Genomic DNA, 19,214 nt, shown 5'->3' with positions numbered 1-19,214 from the left:
GGAATGGGAAAAAAGTCAGGCCTATAAGCATTTAATGTGTAGGTCTGCTATGTGCCAGGAACTGTGTTAAGGGATGAGAATTAAAAAAAAAAAAGCTAAAACAGGTCTTTTTAACAAGAGGTTCACAATCTAATGGAGTAGATATCATACAAACATCTATAAATAACATATGCAGAGTAAATGAGATGTACTCTTAGAAGGAGAACACTACCATTAAGGGGAGACTGGGAAAGGCTTTTTTGCAAGAGAGATTTTATTTGAGACTTGAAGGAGTCTAGGGAAGACAAGAATCATTGATGAATAGAAAATCCCAGGCACTGGGAATAGCCAGTGAAAAAGTGGAAAGTCAACAGATAAAGTTTCTTCTTCAAGGAATATCTAGGAGATCAGTGTACTGCATCATTAAACATGTGAAAAGAAAGAAGAAGCAGCAGTAAAATTTCACATCAGATATGTGTGTGTGTATGTGTTTGTGGTGTGTGTACATGAGAGAGAGAAAGAGAGAAACAGAGAGAGAGATCAGAGAATCATATAAATATAGATGAAAAAGAGAAGGTACATCAATTTTGTCATTTGATTTTATAGCTCAGGAAACTAAGGTCCATGGCATTTAAATATTCAAGGTCACACAGGTTGTGTCTGAAGTTCAATTTGAAATCAGATCTTATTGTTCAAGCCATTGTTCTTCCTATTATATCATAGAATAAAAGTATTTTCCTAGCATTACTTATCCTAATAATTTGCTCAGATTTCCATTTCATTTTGTATATGTAGATTCAACCTCTAGTTTTGACAGTTCTTCACCAAACATTTTTAGCACCTACTTGAGGAAGGAGATGAAGAAGAGAGATATGGAGATAAATTAAATATGGTCCCTATATTTTAAGAGCTTTTGCTTCTCAGGAACATTCATGTTTTCAAACCATATCTCCAATTTTAAAATGTAAAGTTTTTAATCTTACATTTAGTAAATTTCTGACATCAGTAAATAACTGGGAAGGTTTGGGGAAGAGGTAGGGAGTTGAAGGGGAAGATATTTAAAGCTAAATTTGAATTAAAAAGAGATTTTGGGGAAAGTCTGGGCCTTTGATCCCAGGAAAATATCTGATTTGGCAGATCAATGAGAAGTAACATCTATTAACTTTTCCCTAATCTTCCTTAATATGGAGGAAGAATCATGGAAAAGGGAAGCAAGAATAGATGGTGAAGCATGTTTTTATGACTCATAGATCTACCAATATCTATTTATATATTATTCTATTTCTCAGTCTATTTATCTAATCTATCTCTATGTGAAGAAGAAGAAGAGAAGGAAGAAGAAGAGGAAAAGGAGAAGAAGAAGAAGAAGAAGAAAACTGCTTCTATAATGCATTTAATTCCTTACTTGGTAGAACTTCAAGTATGGTAGGTGAAAGACATGAAATGACTGAGGAAAACCATTCATTAAGCAATGCCTGCTAATTGCTCAACAAATCAGGACCAAAGGTTTTCAGAATCTATAGTCTGGATCCTGAATATAGGGGAAGACATACTTTTATACATTAATCAAGTAAGACTAATTATTTAAAAGAAAACAATATGATATTAGGTAATCTGATTTTTAATTGGAGAAAGATTATTGAAATATTATTGGGAGGGGGAGAATGGACAGGTTATTCTCTGAATTTAGAAAAAGAAGTATCCCCACTTCTCCCAAGGGTCTGTAATCAATCTTACAAACATAGAAATAATTACTAATTGATTAGTACAACTCCAGTTTTCAGAAAAGACATGTAGGTTGCTTGAGATGTTCAATTGTGAGAAAACTCTATGCATTTCCTGATCATTATAATCTAGGTACAACAACAGAGGTCATCTAATCTTTCAACCAAGCAAGGTTCAAATAATGCAACAAGGTTTTCTCCCAATTTCCACAATTAAGTAAAATTTTCTCACAAAAAGAAGTTGGAATTAGACCCATAATTGAATAGAAAGGGAAAAGAGCTAGCTCCAGAACTGTGTCACAAGATGGAGTTGGTGTAATTCACCCAATTCCCACTAGTACTTTCTGTCCTAATCTCCTCAATTTTCTCAAAAGCCATTCATATGGAACTTGCTAGTGAATGAGTTTATATCCCATAAGTATTAATTAAAACCATAGCTAAATTCCACCAATAGTTACCCAATTATGTATATGGTGAAAAAAATAATGTGGAGACTGAATCAGGATCAAAGCATGCATTTTTTGTTTGTTTGCTTTTTCTTTCTTGAGGTTGTCCCCATTCTTCTGATTTATCTTCCACAACATGACAAAAATGGAACTATCAGTAAAATGCTTGCCCATGTACAACCCATATCACATTGCTGTATTGGAGAACGGGGAGGTAAGTAAAAGAGGGAGAAACATTTTTGAAACTGGAGGGAGAAAAACTCTTGAAACTAAATATCATACAGAAATAAATGTTGAAAACTATTTTTACATGAAATTGGAAAAATAAACTATTATTAGAAAAAAAAACAAATATCAATTAAGTAAAAATAGTTGAATGCTTATAAAAACACAAAATAACCAAATTAACAAAATGATTTTAAGGGTAATAATGAAAATAAGTGAGAAGGAAGAAGGCTCCAGATTTCAAATTATACTAAAAAGCAGTAATCAACAATTTTATACTGGTTTTTTAAAAAAGTCATTCAGTGAAATATTTTTAGTACATATCATTTAAAAAGCTGAAAACATAGTTTCATAGTGTTTTATAAATGTACAACTGGACAACAGTCTGGCAGAAACTAGATTAAAACTAATACATCATACTATATATCATGATGAGCTCCAAAAGAATGCATAATTTAAGATGTTAAAAGTTATGTTATAAACAAAATAGAGGAGCAAAGAATAAATTGCTTTTCACTTCTATGAATACACATAGGATTTATGATTAAGAAGTTAGAGAATTACATTGTATAAAATGAACAATTTTTTATATAAAATTAAAATAGCTTCATATAACATTTAATGTAGTAAAAAAATAGAGAAGAAAGGAATGATTGGAAGGAAAAGTCTTTCCAACAATTTATTCTCTAATGAGAAGTAATAGGGGCCAAACTAGCCTGGTAATGGAAGTAAGAAGAAAGAACAGAATGGAAGAGATATAGCACAAGTAGAATAAAACATTTATTAGTTTGGATCGGAATAGTAGGCAGCATATTAACATATAATAATAATAGCAACACAACTATCATAATATAGCCAATATTTATATAGTCTTTCCTATTCCAGGAATCTTATTTGATCCTCACAACATCCATAAGAGATATTATCCCCATTTTAAAATGAGGAACTTGAGGCAAACAAAAGTTAAATACTTGCTCAGAGTGTCTGAGCTGAGATTTAAACTCCTCTACTGGCACCAAACCCAGCACTCTATCTGCTGTTCCATCTTGCTATCTCCATTTAGAATTTATAGTAAGAAGAGTATACATATATGTTGGGGCAGATAGGTTTAAATGCATGTGTGCACACATAGACATGGACACAGACACACATTTGGATGTTGTCTTCTACAGTATTGTTGGGAGTATGATTAAGGTATCTAAGATTTGGGTTGTTTTTGATATAGCTTGGTTATGTGACAGAACTTCTCAAAGCTCCGAACTCTATAAGATTTTAGTAGTAGAGAAGGTAACAAGTTGAATGATATAAGGAGTTTTCCCAACAGAGTTCCCCATACCAATGAATAGCAAATTCAGTCCCAGTACTAATCCATTTGAATAAAGGTAAAGATTAAGACCAGAGGAATGAATAAGATTGTCTAGGGAGATAAAATTGTATATATAGAGAAAAGACAAAAGATCAGAGTTTTTGTGGGAAGGGTTGATTAATATAACCACATATAGAGTCAAAAAAGTAGGAATATGAATTTTAAAAGGGCACTGAAAAAGAGGGGTAGAGATATTGGAAAAGAATCAGGATAGAACAGTGTCAAGGAAGCCAATGGAAGGAGATTAACTGGGAAATACAGCGGGAACATCAGGATTGTTGAGTATATTGTAATAAGAATAACTATGAGACCAAAAAAACCAAACAAAAAGAAAAAAAAAAACTGAGTGCCTTCTAAGCCATTAAAGAGAGGTTTTTATTTTAATTATGTCACAGAAACCTAGAATTGGAAGGTACTTTAGCACCCACCTAATACAGCTTTTATCTAAACATAAATTGTGTCTACAACATTTCTAATCAGTGGTCATCTGGTTTTTCTTTGAAGATCAGTAGTGAATGAGGAATAGCCCATTATCTGCAAAGGAAGAGTATTGTACCTTTATATAGTACTAAATTTTAAGAAGATTTTGTTTACCCAAAATATAAATCTTCTACTCTATAATTTCTACCCTTTTATCTTAGTTGCTTTTTAGATCCAAATAGAATAAGATTTTTCTCTTTTCCATATGCCAGCCATTCAGTTACTAGAAGAAGCCTGAAATCATCTTTTTTAGGCTAAATGAATATTTTTCTTTCAACTGATCTTCATACATAATGCTTTCAAGACCCTTCACTATGTTCATCCCCAATCATTGTGGCTCCAGATTTGATATGTTTTATTAATTTAAAATTGTATTTAAATTGTTAATTTTAATTATTTAATTATAATTATTCAATGTGAATTAACATTAAATTAATCATTAAATACTTAAGCTATATTTTAAAATTATTTTTCAATCCTTGGAAAGCTAGTACTAAATCATGGAATAATTGAAAGAGCACTTGCATTGGAGAAAGAGGTTGTAAGTTCAAATCCAGGTTTTAACACTTCGTATATAATTTCAAGCAAATTACTTCACCTTTGTAGGCCCCGGTTTCTTTATCTATAAAAATAAAAATGTTAGACTAGATGATATATTGATCTGCTATATCTAAATTGACAGTTCTACATTCAGTCTACAACCTAATTCTTATTTAACTACAATATATAACCAACCAGGATATTCCATGCCCAAATGATTTAGATTTTAAATGAAACTATATTATTTCTCAGTTATTCAATTTTTTTAAATATGATTTTTAAAAGTATTATTTCCTAAAAATCTTTTACAGAGGTGCTCATTAGGAGTGTATGCATGATCTGTGAATAATGAAGACACCATTAGGGCTTCAGCATATTAGTACATCTTCAAGCATAGAAGACATTTATTATGTTTAAAGAAGAAACAAAATGATAACAACAAAAAGCAATCCCTTCTGAGTGCAACCAAAAGAAATTTGATGTATTCATCCTTCCAATTTCTTTCCTCCTTTATAATTCTTTGAGTAAAACTTAAATATTATAGAAATGATTAGATTTTTCAGAGGGATAACATAACATTGTCCTATTAGCCCTCCAAATGGCTGACTGAATTTAGTTATTTAGGTTAGAAATAAAATGCAAATCATCATGAAAAGAAATATAATTAAATATTTTGAACTTTGAATTTTTGTACAGGTTGAAATAAATATAAATGACACATTGAAAAATAAGTGACAGTAAGAACAATGCTTTGAAGTATATGTAAATGATTACTGCAATGTTTTCCAGCAGATCTGAGGTAGGAGTTTTTAGACTATACAACCAGTTCTCTGCAGAGAAGTGAAATGCATATGTTCACCAAATTTTAGTTTCCTATAACTGGTTAGCCTTCTACTAGACTTTCAACAGCACCAATGCAAATTTTGCCAATTTGTGAAATATCCTTTTTTTTCATCTTTATCTTTCTGGTTTTAATACTAATGACAGTAAAAGGTGAAATGAAGCCACAGACATGAACAGTTAATAAAGTTGGTAAATCATTCGGAACCATGATATAAAAGGAAACTGCTTAATATTTAGAGCTACCTAAAAGATGATATATTATGTTGGCAGGAACTGACATTTTACCTTTTTTGGAGGTCTTCAAACAAAAAGTTGGATGGATACTTTTTCAGATATGTTGTGAGAGGATTTTTGGTCAAGTGAGATTGTTTTGGAGGTTCCATCTAGCTCTGAGGTTCTATATTAAAAAAAATGAAGAATTAATCCTACTTTACAAAAGTATGGCTTTAAGATAGAGATGTGACAGTAGCTTTATAAATTAATGTATTATATAAGATTTTCTATCTGTGGCCTTATTTTTTCCATGGCATAACTTGATCTTGATTTGTGCTACCTATATCTAAGGCTGAATCTTACTAAATCATACATTCTCTGGGGGTAGATATTATATTTGTTCTTCATATTTATATTACTCACATACCTTTGTATTCTTAAGGTGAAAACCTAAATCTTTGCAAATAATAAATATCTAATAAATGATACCCAGGTTTGAATTTTGAATGCTAGAACTTGATTTTTCCCTTACTTTCTTTTCCCTGATTATTAATAATTTACTCCTTATTTTAGAGTTATGATTTCATGATTTTTCATTTTTGTTAACTTGTAATACTCATTCTCTACCTCTTCAACTTGTCACCCATTAGTTTACATATTAGGTTCCCAGAAGAGTAGTTACTCCAGGGATTAAAGGGTTCCTTGAATCACCAAAACTCCCAATTTCCCATTGGGGAGATTAGCTTTAATAATAAGCTCATTATTATTATTTATTATTATATTATTATTTATTATTATATTATTTATTATTATATCATATTATTTAATTATAATTATTAGCTCAAAGTAAAGACATTTACTAAATTGGTGTAGTAAGTACAATAGCTACAGTGGACCATCTCCCATAAAATTGTTACACTTTCCCACAAATACACACAAATTCGGAATAGTAGTCATAATCTTAAAGTACACTGGTACTGAGGCACACAAATAGGAAACAGGCATTGCTAAGGAACTCATGCTAGTCTTAGCTTCTTTCTTGAGTTTAGTTCCTTGAAGCAACTCTACTCCACTGCTCAATTATGATTGCCTCAGTATTTCTTTTTTGTAGCCTAAGTTGGCTCTCTTCTCAGCTGTCAGAAAACTTGTTTCATGAGCTGGACTCTATGTGTGTCGCTCTCTGCTTCCTGTTGGCTACAATGTCTTTTTACTGGGTGAGTAAATCAGGTCTAAAATGTCAAATTCAGTTAGGAAGAAAGGGAGAGAATCCTCTATCCTTTCCCTATTCCCTCTGCTCTCTGGTAAAAGTCTAGAAGGTCACACTCAATCAAACTAATTACTTTCTGAATGTGTCTTATTTATTATTAATGGATGGTCAATTTACCTTTTAAGTGGACCCCAAAGATGTTTCAAATCTTTGGCTAGCCAAAGGAAAGATACTCTATCTCCATTAGAAAAAAAAACAAGAAAAACAATCTTTCACACTTTATGAAGGGATAACAGGGTGGCTCATCTTTGTACTTGTTTTTAGCACATTAACACCTCATCTCTCTGTTACCTGCCCCCTTCTGTGATTCCATCAATTAGACTGGGTCAAAGGGAATCATCTCCTACCCTCCATCCCTATTCCAGATTCCATTGTGCACAATTCTGAATCTGCATTTTTTATTGTGGAAAGAATTTTAGATTTTGAATTGGTGAATCTTGTTTCTGCTCTTTATTACTATTTACTGTGTTACATTATGTGAGTCATTTAATCTCTCCCTCTCTTTTATAAAACTAAATGGTTTGGACAAAATGAGTTCTAAGCTCTAAATCCTATGTTTAAAACACCTAGAGTAACTGAGTATTCTGGGGATACATTGCATATCCTAATGACTATGGCTAGTTTACAGTAGACATATGTTATTAAATCAATGGAGTTTCCCATACTATCACATAATACACTGAAAAAACCAAATCTGATCTTTTCTGAATAATATGTACACTGAAAATCATGGAATTTTAGCTTATGAATCATTGAATTATATTTTAATCATTGAAACTATATATTAATTTAGTAAATAAAAAATGTTAAAATTTTAAAAATCTGATTAATAGAATCAATATAGACCATTATCTAGGTTCAGTCAGGTTAGCAGGTAATTATTTCAAATTTAAATCTTGGGTTAAATTGCTAATATAAATCAGCTTAAGAAGATGCTTTTAAAAATACTTTCTTAATTTGCTATATAAATATCCTGAGTCTCAAAACTGAAATGAGCATGATAATGATTTTCTTCATATCACACATAATCTTCCCAATACAAAGGACTTTTGTCTTTGCAAATAACATGTTTATTATAATTGTTTTGAACATTAGACTTAAATATTAGATACTTGCAGAATAGGCATCATACTGGTGAACCTAATGCTATGAATTATCCCATGCAAATATGATTTAACCATTTGTTACTTTGAAAACAATCTTTAAAACTGTGAATACTTTGATCCTGAGCATTATAAAGCCATCTTCTAGAGTTGTAGGGGGTCTTATTAGTCAATAGCAGAGATATTAAACATATAGCAGAACTTAAGTGCCAGTATCAACAAAACAGAACTAAAATAATAAAATCAAAACCAAAGATGGAAGAGGAGTAGGGAGAATACAATACATTATATTATGCAGGAGAAAAGACAAATATAATTTTTATATAAGCTACATGTTTTAAGTGCAATTAATTTAAATATTTTTATTACCTTTCTTTTCCATATTAGCAGTGTTTCCATTGTGTTTTTGGTAAAGAAATATGGGAAGGAAATAACTGGGAAAAAAGTTTCTAGCACTTAAGACTTCATTGTTGTGACTATTCTTTTTAATGAAGAATTAGATTTAAACTGCAAGCAATTCCAAGCTAATTTATAATATTCCCGAGAGATTATAAGCAACATAAAATAAGTTAGTTGATAGAATAGTAGATTTTTAAAGCTGACTGGGAAATGACTTCTTCATTTTATTAAAGAGGAAACTAAGATGCAGAGAAGGTAAATGATTTTTCCAAGATCACAAGGTAGTGACTATTAGTCAATTAGCTTCAAATCTTCTGACTCCTCATACAGTGTGCTCACAAGGCTAAAACTATTGGGGGTTTTTGTGGTTGTTGTTGTTGTTTATTTAATATTTTCTCCCAGTTGCATTAAAAATATACATTTGTTTCTAAAAAAAATGAGTTCTAGGTTCTCTCCCTTATCCCCACTTACGATTAAGAAATCATTTGTGTAATGATGAATGTTGGAGGGGATGTGGGAAAACTGGGACACTAATACATTGTTGGTGGAGTTGTGAAAGAATCCAGCCATTCTGGAAAGCAATTTGGAATTATGCCCAAAAAGTTATCAAACTGTGCATACTCTTTGATCCAGCATTGCTGCTATTGGGCTTATATCCCAAAGAAATATTGAGGAGAGGAAAGGGACCTGTATGTGCCAAAATGTTTGTGGTAGCTCTTTTTGTAGTGGCTAGAAACTGGAAGATGAATGGATGTCCATCAATTGGAGAATGGTTGGGTAAATTATGGTATATGAAGGTTATGGAATATTATTGCTCTGTAAGAAATGACCAGCAGGAGGAATACAGAGAGGTTGGAGAGACTTACATCAACTGATGCTGAGTGAAAATGAATAGAACCAGAAGATCGCTGTACAGTTCAATGTATGAAGATGTATTCTGATGGAAGTGGATATCTTCAACATAAAGAAGATCCAACTCACTTCCAGTTGATCAATGATGGACAGAGACAACTACACCCAGAGAAGGAACACTGGGAATTGAATGTAAACTGTTAGCACTACTGTCTATCTACCCAGGTTACTTATACCTTTGGAATCTAATACTTAATGTGCAACAAGAAAATTGGATTTACACACATATATTGTATCTAGGTTATTCTGTAACATATGTAAAATGTATGGGATTGCCTGTCATCGGGGGAGGGAGTGGAGGGAGGGAGGGGATAATTTGGAAAAATGAATACAAGGGATAATGTTTAAAAAAATTACTCATGCATATATACTGTCAAAAATTATAAATAAATAAATTTTTAAAAAAAAGAAATCATTTGTGAAGTTATGCAAAACATTTCCACAAAAGTCAAGTTGTGAGGAAAAAAAAACATAGATGTTAAAACTATTGGAAGTGTTACTAAATATTTCTTACTAATCGTTCCCTCATACCTTCCCCTAATGACAATAATTATATTGAGAGAATGCACGGTTTAATCTTTTTTGACTTTTTCTTTCAAATAGCATTTACAAGAGAAGTTGCTGTAAGACCTATGGAGAGCCATTTATTTCTCTAGTACAAGGAGATGTGTGGGGTGGAACTTTGTCAGTACACAATAATGACTTTTTTTTTTCTTTTTTTTTTATTATAACTTTTTACTGACAGTACATATGCAGGGATATATATATATATATATATATATATATATATATATATATATATATATTTAACAACATTATCCCTTGTACTCACTTCTGTTCCAAGTTTTCCCTTCCCTCCCTCCCCCCTCCCCCCCTCCCCTAGATGGCAGGCAGTCTTATACATGTTAAATAAGTTATTGTATATCTTAGATAGAATATATGTGTGCAGAACCGAACAGTTCTCTGGTTGCACAGGAAGAATTGGATTCAGAAGGTAAAAGTAACCTGGGAAGAAAAACAAAAATGCAAACAGTTCACACTCATTTCCCAGTGTTCCTGCTTTGGGATTCTGTCCGTCATTGATCAATTGGAACTAAATTAGATCTTCTCTTTGTCAAAGATAGCCACTTCCATAGAATACATCCTCGTACAGTATTGTTGTTGAAGTGTATAATGATCTTCTGGTTCTGCTCATTTCACTCTGCATCAGTTCATGTAAGTCTCTCCAAGCCTTTCTGTATTCAAATGATGATTTTCAAACAAATTTCCCTCACCTTCCATAGCATCCTGGTGTTGGCAGATAAGGGTAAGAGAAAGTGGAAAGGATAAAGGAGAAACAGAGCCTGGGGTAGGGAAGGGAGAGAGATAAAGATAGAAGAGAGTGATGATTAACCAGAATTATGATTTGAAGATATTAAGTACAATTGTCAAAGGTGAAAATCACTGATTTAATAGAAAGGATATAAATTAGGGGGTGGGGAAGGAATCATTTACTGAATTTGCCAGGGAAAGACAAATTAGATATTTGGAATATATGACACTGAGATAAAAAGGAATTTTTTTTCACTTTTTTAGTGTTCAAGCTTCATATGATAATGCTACAGATTCTTATCCTGTGTGTGTGTGTGTTTTCTTTCTCCTAAGAAGAAATATGTCCCTTTAACTCAAGTGAGTCTAAGTAGTGAAGCTTATAGAAAGAAAAAAATGGAGTTGAAATTCATAATAAGAAAAACAAATCTTCAGTGATCAGATTGAATGAAGAATAAAACAGAGAATTGTTGGTTTGTTTCCGAAATATTTTTGCTCTAAAGAAAGATAGAAAGTAAAGAAAGGATCACTTAATGCCAGAAATGTATGAGAAAATGATTAAAGTATGGATAATCTTGGCTTATGACCAGACTGATTAAGGCAGATTTTAAAATGATAAAGTGGAAAATACAAGTCATATCCTTACCAACTTTTCTCCTTCATTTATCTTTCAATTAAGATATTAGTAAGAAGTATTTTTTTTACTTATTCCACAAAAATTATATTTGACCAATAAGCTCGTGAAAATTAAATGTGGGGTACGGGGCTCCATTCAAAAACATCAAACTCAAATAGCACTGCTTTAATTTAGTAGCACATCAAATTATATCCCTAAATTCAATGTTAACTCAATTAATATAGAAAAGTCGCCTAACTATTGCTGCCAATAAGTGGACACCCAATTTTATGGACTACTAGAAAGATTGAAAAGAAATTGATAATTTAACACTAACTCTCCTGCCTAGGTTATAAACACCAAGGATTTCCCTCTAGAAAGGGCAGACCTCAGAGGATGCCCTTTTGTGTGAAGGAAAGATTCAGTTAGTGGTAGGTTTGGGTTCATTGCCTAGACTAGCATATAGTTTTGGGTCACTGCCAGAATATATTGACTTTTTCCAGATGCTTCTGGGAAATGTTGGGGGAAGAGATAGTTTTGAGGAACTCTTTTATTGAAAAAAAAAAAAAAAACAAGTATGAGAAATCTGTCATTTATTTACTGTTATAGTTCTGAGTTCAAAACAAACATTCCTAGAAATGCATGTATCGCGGGTGTACAGAGTAAGACATTTATATAAAGTGGTCCTATCAACCAAAAGGCGTTTATTCAGATGGACTTAACCTCCCCTGCTTCGTTCATAAACAGGGGGAAATGATTGCTGACTTTCCAAGTACAGTTCTGTCTTGTTTATTTCGTTTTCTGCCCAGGAGCGAACACTAAGGGGCACCAGAGAATCGAACTGCAGCAATTGCTATCTAGGAGAAATTGACTGCTGCAGAAGTCTTTTCAAACAAACAAACAAAATAAATAAATATATAACTTATTTGAAGCCGGGGGCTAAGTCTGTGAGCAGGATGACTGGGAATTAAAGGGATAAACGCAGAGGTGGGTACAGCTGCAGGAGCTTTACCTCTGGGAATTGAATTCACTAGAGAGTGGGAAAACGCAGCCGCCTCAGTGACACCCCCCACGTCCCCCACACAATACACCTTTCATAATGAAATATTTAATGAAATATGTTATATTCCATTTTCAGGGCAAGTTTGTTTTCGTATAAAAAAAAAAAGTGGCACATGCATAAAGTCTCGTCCCCCAGGATATAATCAATACACTAAATACGATCCATGCGCAAAGCAGCTCTAATAATTTGATTTTCTTAAATACATACCCAGAGACCTCAGACATTATCTCTGTCCCTTATCTAATGGTTTCATTTTTATTCCCTTCCCTTCCTTGCCCACTCTAAAATTCATTGTCATTTCACAAGGGCTATTGGTTAATAAAATATTTTAAGCAAGTTATACTTATGTGCCCACCTCGCCCCCCCCCCCCCCCCTGCCCTCACACACCTTCACAACATCTTTCTAGTTGGGACTAGGAGTTGTTTCAGGTACAGAAAGGAGAGAGGGAATGAGGGGGAGGGGGGAGGGAGGTGCAGCAGAATACAGTGTTACAGGATGCATGGATCCTGCATTTTGACTTTCTTCTGAGAAGGAGGAGCGGAAGGATAAGATAAGGGAACCCCCAGGTTGGGAGGGGGGGGCTGAGGGTGAGCACTACTCCCCCAGTGCTTTTCCCCACCTCTTCCTCCCCTTCCTCCTTTCCTCTCCTCCTTGGGCAGGAGCTGATGCCAATGCGCCAGGATAGAGAGATCTCGGCGCGGGAGGAGATGACGCAAAAGATTGAGCTCCCCCCAAAAAAGTGTTTCTTCAGGACGAAGATGGCGGCAACTTAGCCCAGGGACCAAAGATGACTGTGGCCATCAGCAGGCAAAATCCAGGCAATTCCGCCCAGTGTGCCAGGGGAAAACACGCCGGGCGGCAGCTACAGCAGCAACTAAGTGTTGTCAGCTGCGGCAGCAGCAGCAGTAACAGAAGCAGCAGCGTCAGGAAGTGGAGTAAGAGCAGGATTAGGGGCAGCGGCGGCGGCGGCGGCGGCGGCGGCGGCGGCGGCGGCGGCGGCGGCAGCAGCAGCAGCAGAGGCGGCGGCGGCAGCGGCGGCGGCGGCGGCGGCGGCAGTAGCAGCAGCAGTAGCAGGCGCCACCAGGAAGACCTGCAGCAGCAGCTCACCAGTTAGAGCGCCGGGTGGGGGGTGGGGGGGGAGGGAGAAAGGTTCAGTCGACTTCTGCCAAGGCTCTGGACTAAGGGAGAGAGAAAGAAGAGGAGGAGGAGGAAAAGGAGGAGGAGGAAAAGAAGGAAAAGGAAAAGAAGGAGGAAGAGAAGGAGGAGGAGGAAGAAGAAAAGGAAGAGAGGAAGAGGAGGAGGAGGGGAGAAGCTCTCTTTGCCTTCAATCGGCTGCAGGAAAGCGGCATGCAGCTGTCAGGGGATAGCGGGATTTTCTCAAGAGAGCGATGGGGAACCGCGGTCTGACAATGCCTGGGTGAGAGGAGAAACGAGCTAACCAACCAACCCCACACCTCCACCACCACCACCACCACACCAGTATCTCCTCCTCCACCTTCACCACCACCAACTACTACCGCCACCACCACCACTACCACCACCACCACCACCACCACCATCCCTCCTTCCTTCCTTCCTTCCTTCCTCCTCTCTCTCTCTCTCTCTCTCTCTCTCTCTCTCTCTCTCTCTCTCTCTCTCTCTCTCTCTCTCTCTCTCTCTCTCTCTCTCTCTCCTCTGCTCTCTCTGCATCATTGTTTCCCACTGTACAGTGGATGGAGTCTGACTGATGATTAGCTTTCATGCAAGTCAGATCTACCTACAGAACCTGACATTTCTGTAGGAAAAAGAAAAAGAAGAAAAAAGAAGGGAGAGAGAGAGAGAGAGAGAGAGAGAGAGAGAGAGAGAGAGAGAGAGAGAGAGAGAGAGAGAGAGAGAGAGAGAGAGAGAGAGAGAGAGAGAGAGAGAGACGGGAGGAGGGGATAAGAAAATTAAACCCTTTAAGTCAATGCATATTGTGGTGACTCTGGCACAGGAGCCCTCACGGTGGAGTCGGCCAGGGCTGTGCGTTCCCAAAATATGACCAGGGGTGCTTGGATGTGTCGGCAGTATGATGACGGCTTAAAAATCTGGTTTGCAGCACCCCGAGAGAACGAGAAACCGTTCACTGATTCAGAGAGGGCTCAGAAATGGCGACTGTCTCTGGCATCTCTCTTGTTTTTCACAGTCCTGCTCTCTGATCACTTGTGGTTCTGCGCCGAGGCGAAACTGACCAGAACCCGAGACAAGGAGCATCATCATCAGCAACAGCATCAACAGCAACAGCAGCGGCAGCAGGAGCAGCAACAGCAGCGGCAGCAGCAGCAGCAACAGCAGCAGCAGCAGCAGCGGCAGCAGGAGCCCTCCTGGCCAGCGCTATATACTAGCATGGGGGAGTCCTCGCCTACCGTACAGGCACACAGGCTCCTCTCCTCCTCCTCATCACCCACCCTCCCCCCCTCTCCCAGCAGCAGCGGGAGCAGCAGCCGCGGCGGCAACGGCGGCGGTAGCAGCAGTAGCGGCCACAGCAGCAGAGGACAAAATAATCAGAACAAGGCTATTTTTCTAGGAAACTCTACTAAACCTCTGTGGCGCCTGGAGACGTGTTACCCTGAGGCCGCTTCCTCAGGCCAGTGTTTCATAGTTGAGGATGCGGACTCCGTGTGCCAGAGAAACTGGAGTCAGGTAGTAGAAGAGGAACCCCAGCAGCAGGTGACAGGGAAGCATAAAACTCCTCACTTGAAGGATTTCTACCTTCCCTTTTGTAATTCCTATACATTTTGGGAGCTGTTCTCTGGGTTGTCCAATCCGGACTCTTTGAACTGTAGTCTGGACGTGGTGCTCCAGGGGGACAAGAAGAGGACGAGCTGCAGGCAGTGCGTTGAGGCTTACCAACGCTACGACCACCATGCTCAGGAGAAATACGATGAGTTTGAGCTTGTGCTCAAGAAATATTTACAATCGGATGAGTACTCGGTGAAATCATGTCCTAAGGATTGTAAGGTAGGATCGATGGTTTTTTCTTCTACTCTTTTATGTGCTATTACTTTAGACTTTTTGTATTTAGTTCCTTTCTGGTTTATTTTACTTCTGATTATGGTAATTCGAAAGGCTGCCAAACATAGGAATCGTCTGGTAGTCTAATGCAACAGGATTCTTTTAAAGAACTCAGAAATCTTCATTTTCTAGAATAATAGAATTCTACATTTATACAATTTGTTTAAACTCTGTTGCCTTCTCTGATCGTTTCAGTGAGGAAGCAGTGGTAGGGACTAGATACCACAGAGTAAAACTAGTTACAAGAAAAAAGTAAAGTGTTGTGTGTGTGTGTGTGTGTGTGTGTGTGTGTGTGTGTGTGTGTGTGTGTGAATTCAGGCATGAGTTTCCACAAGAACTGTCTTACTGTGGCATTCTAAAGTTGTTCTTGTGAGATAAAAGTAGTGGTTGTTGACATTCAGTTAAGATGAAAAGACAAATTCAGTATAGTGCTTATGGATATGTTTCTCGTTGGATGAAATGCTGGACTTGTCTGCTAGAGGCTAATTAACCTTCTTAACTCCCCAAGTTTCTTTGAAAATTCTTTGATAATAGTAGCTTTGCTGTATCAGGATGCTCTCCAGAATTCTTATAAGAAAACTGCTTTATATTATAAATTAGTATTTACTGATCCCCATTTAAAGATCCCCCCCCCCCCGACGGTTGAATAGAGGTCTGGAAATATTTGTTGGTTGTCAGGCCTCATCAATTTTCAGTTTAAGTGCAAGCAGTAGAAAAAAAAAAATCTTGTATGTGTGTCCTATCTGGGAAGAGTATCGCTATCCAAGGTGCTGAAGCTGAAAGTAGCTCAAGGACTCCAGTGGATATAAACAGATACTGCAGTGACCTTTGGTAGGGATATAATGATGACCGAATCTCAATAAGCTTCATTGTTATGTACTGAAATTAACCCTTCTTACCTGAACAATATAAGTTTTTTTTTAATTCTATTTTCATTAGAAAACAGAAAGTAATTTAAATTTTAGAGCAGTACTGTTTTTTTTTTTTTTGTTGTTTTTGTTTTGTTTTTTTTTTTCCTTCTTTGACTGTGATGATCCACCACAACAGGACCTGAAAAAGTATAGACAGGGGCAGTACCTGGAATGAGAGTTTTTTTTCTAGATATAATTGCAGCCCACCTTTTATTTGGTATGAATTGTCTACTATCTTAGTAACTAGACTAAACCAAAATAAATCTTGTTCTGGCTATGTTCAGGCTATGTTCAGCATCCTGGGCTGAACTTCTCTTAAAGTGGGAGGCCTGTGGTGATCAAAATAAACTAAAGGTAGGGTTTTCCCAGAAGTTACCTTTTTAAGGTCAATAGAAGGACCTGTGTTTCTCAGACTCTGAGAATTATAGTGAAACCTTAGGGATGGGGTGGGGGAGAGAAGACACTATTATTGGATGCTTTCTTCTACAATATCCTATTTACTGGGACAAAGAAAAATAAATGGACAGAAGAGAAGAATCCAAAACAAGATCTGGAGTTTTGAAAATATTTTTAAGCATTTCAAGCATGAGTGATGCCTTCAGAAGAGTTTTAACCATGACTCTCTCATTTACATGAACCACACTTTGCATGTTGAATTAATACATATTTCATTCTTTTCTCTGATTATTACAACTGAAACTCTTTAAACACATTTAACACATAGGTTGTGTTAATTCACAGACTAAGAAGGCTGTTTGGATGAAAGCACATTTCTTTTGTGTTAAATAAATTCTCAATTTTTACATGTCTGTACAGTTATAGGGCAAGTTCTTAGATGCTTTTCATTCTTTAAATGCCTTATCACCACTATAGCAGATGAAATGTTTTACACATGTGACTTTATGGGAAAAGGGTTATTATAAGTAAAAATAAAAGTCAACCTTGTGATGGTATGCTTTATTTCATAACTTTTTTTTAATGGTTGGCTTATGGTATAACAGAGGGTGAGGGAACTCAGACCTGAAAAGATATACGTGGGAAAGTTGCAACTACATCAATTCACCTTCAGGTAAATTTCCTTCAAATTGAATGTGGAAAAGGCAATGGAAAGTTTATTTTCATCACCATCATCACTACACAGACATATAAATATGCACAGCATACTATATAATAAATCACTTTGGCCGTGACTTGATATTTCTACAGGATACTCTTAATGATGATATTTTTATTATAGTTAAATTTAGTAAATACCAATTATTGATGAAAAAGGAATTTGGGATGTTTTCAAAATAAATACATTGATATTAAAATTGTCCTAAATATTTTGCTATGGTAGACCATATATAAAGAAATATATATATCATATATGCCTTACAAAACAAACCTTAACTGTAAAAATTCTTTAAAAGTTTAAGATATTTTTTTCTAAACATTACATTAAAACGTGCCTATAATTGTGTGGAAATTATTATTAAATTTAACATACAGGCCATGTATTATTATATGTAAGCATAATAGATTATATTAATACTTATTTTTATATAACTAAGCAGCCATGTTATGTTAAACTTAAATATACTTCTTTAAGTCACATCATATAAATTCATTTAAAAATCAATATTCATTATTTTATTCATTTTTACCAAAACCAATACCATTTTCACCAACTACCAATAATACAAGCTCTAAACAATAGCATATTCAATTTTTAAAAGAGACTAAATCTTAGATTTGAAGAAAAAGAAATTTCACCCTATTTTTTCCTGAAGTTGTGATATGTTATCACTATGTAATTTTTATGACTCTGTTTTGATAGCACCAAATTGGGAATCACAGATGACCAAGATTCCTTGTTAGAAGAAATACAAAAATAAGTTCTTTTTACTATAGTAAACATTTATCTACAAGATGCTTTGCTATCAAAATAAATTGTTTACACATATGAAAGTTTTTGATGTTTGAAGAAAGTAGCTGCCTTTGTAAAACAAATAAAAAGAACATTTTTACATGGATCAATATATTGATAAATATGGAACTGACAGAAACAATTATCTATATTATTGTTGTTACTGTTTTCATTATGCTTTATGCAAGAATTCAATTGAGTAACAAAACATAACTGTTATTATCCTGTGAAATTCTGTACCATTCAAAAATCATACTAGACAGGAGAATTCATTAGAGAGGAGAATACATCAAACTAATGATACATGCAGAATTTACATGTACATATTACCTTAATATATTTTAAATTTTGTTTTATAATAATATATTTTTCTTTAACGTTATAGTCTAATACCTTTTTAACATGCCTGCAATTGTATGCCAGGTATAAAAATGATTTTTTTTAGGAATTATTGATTTTAAAATTAGAATGAAGCTTTTATACCCAGTGATTCCCTCTTCATTTACATGGTAGTTAATGAGCTTGAGTTATATATTTACATTTGAACCAGAGAATGGCATAGTGTCATATCTGGATTAGTTCTTGCAAAGCCATATTCTTTACCAATGGTCAGTATTTGTAGGTTTTATAGGATTTTCTTTTTGCATTTCAAGTAGAAGCACATTGTGATGCCTCTTTAGATTTCTCGGAAACTGTCTCAGATTATAGTTTTGATTTATTACATGAATATTATGTATGTGAGTCATGGCACTTGAGATGTCATCATATTTCAGTAGTATGATTTACCTTGATTATTTCAGTAAACTGGAAAAAATACTGGCCAGGGCTGGATTTAGAATACAAAAAACTCATTTTGTATCTAGGTTTTTCTTTGCA

At 35.3% G+C, this 19,214-nt stretch overlaps 1 pseudogene; it reads left to right on the top strand.

Moving 5' to 3' along the window:
- The first annotated feature begins 13,625 nt into the window (after nucleotides 1-13,625).
- LOC141560790 (NALCN channel auxiliary factor 1 pseudogene) lies at nucleotides 13,626-16,483 on the top strand (annotated as a pseudogene).
- Nucleotides 16,484-19,214: the final 2,731 nt, after the last annotated feature.

This window comes from Sminthopsis crassicaudata, chromosome 3 (assembly GCF_048593235.1).
Source record: "Sminthopsis crassicaudata isolate SCR6 chromosome 3, ASM4859323v1, whole genome shotgun sequence".
Taxonomy (NCBI): Eukaryota; Metazoa; Chordata; class Mammalia; order Dasyuromorphia; family Dasyuridae; genus Sminthopsis; species Sminthopsis crassicaudata.
Note: the sequence above shows the minus strand (reverse complement) of the source record. Positions and strands in the feature narration are given on the sequence as shown.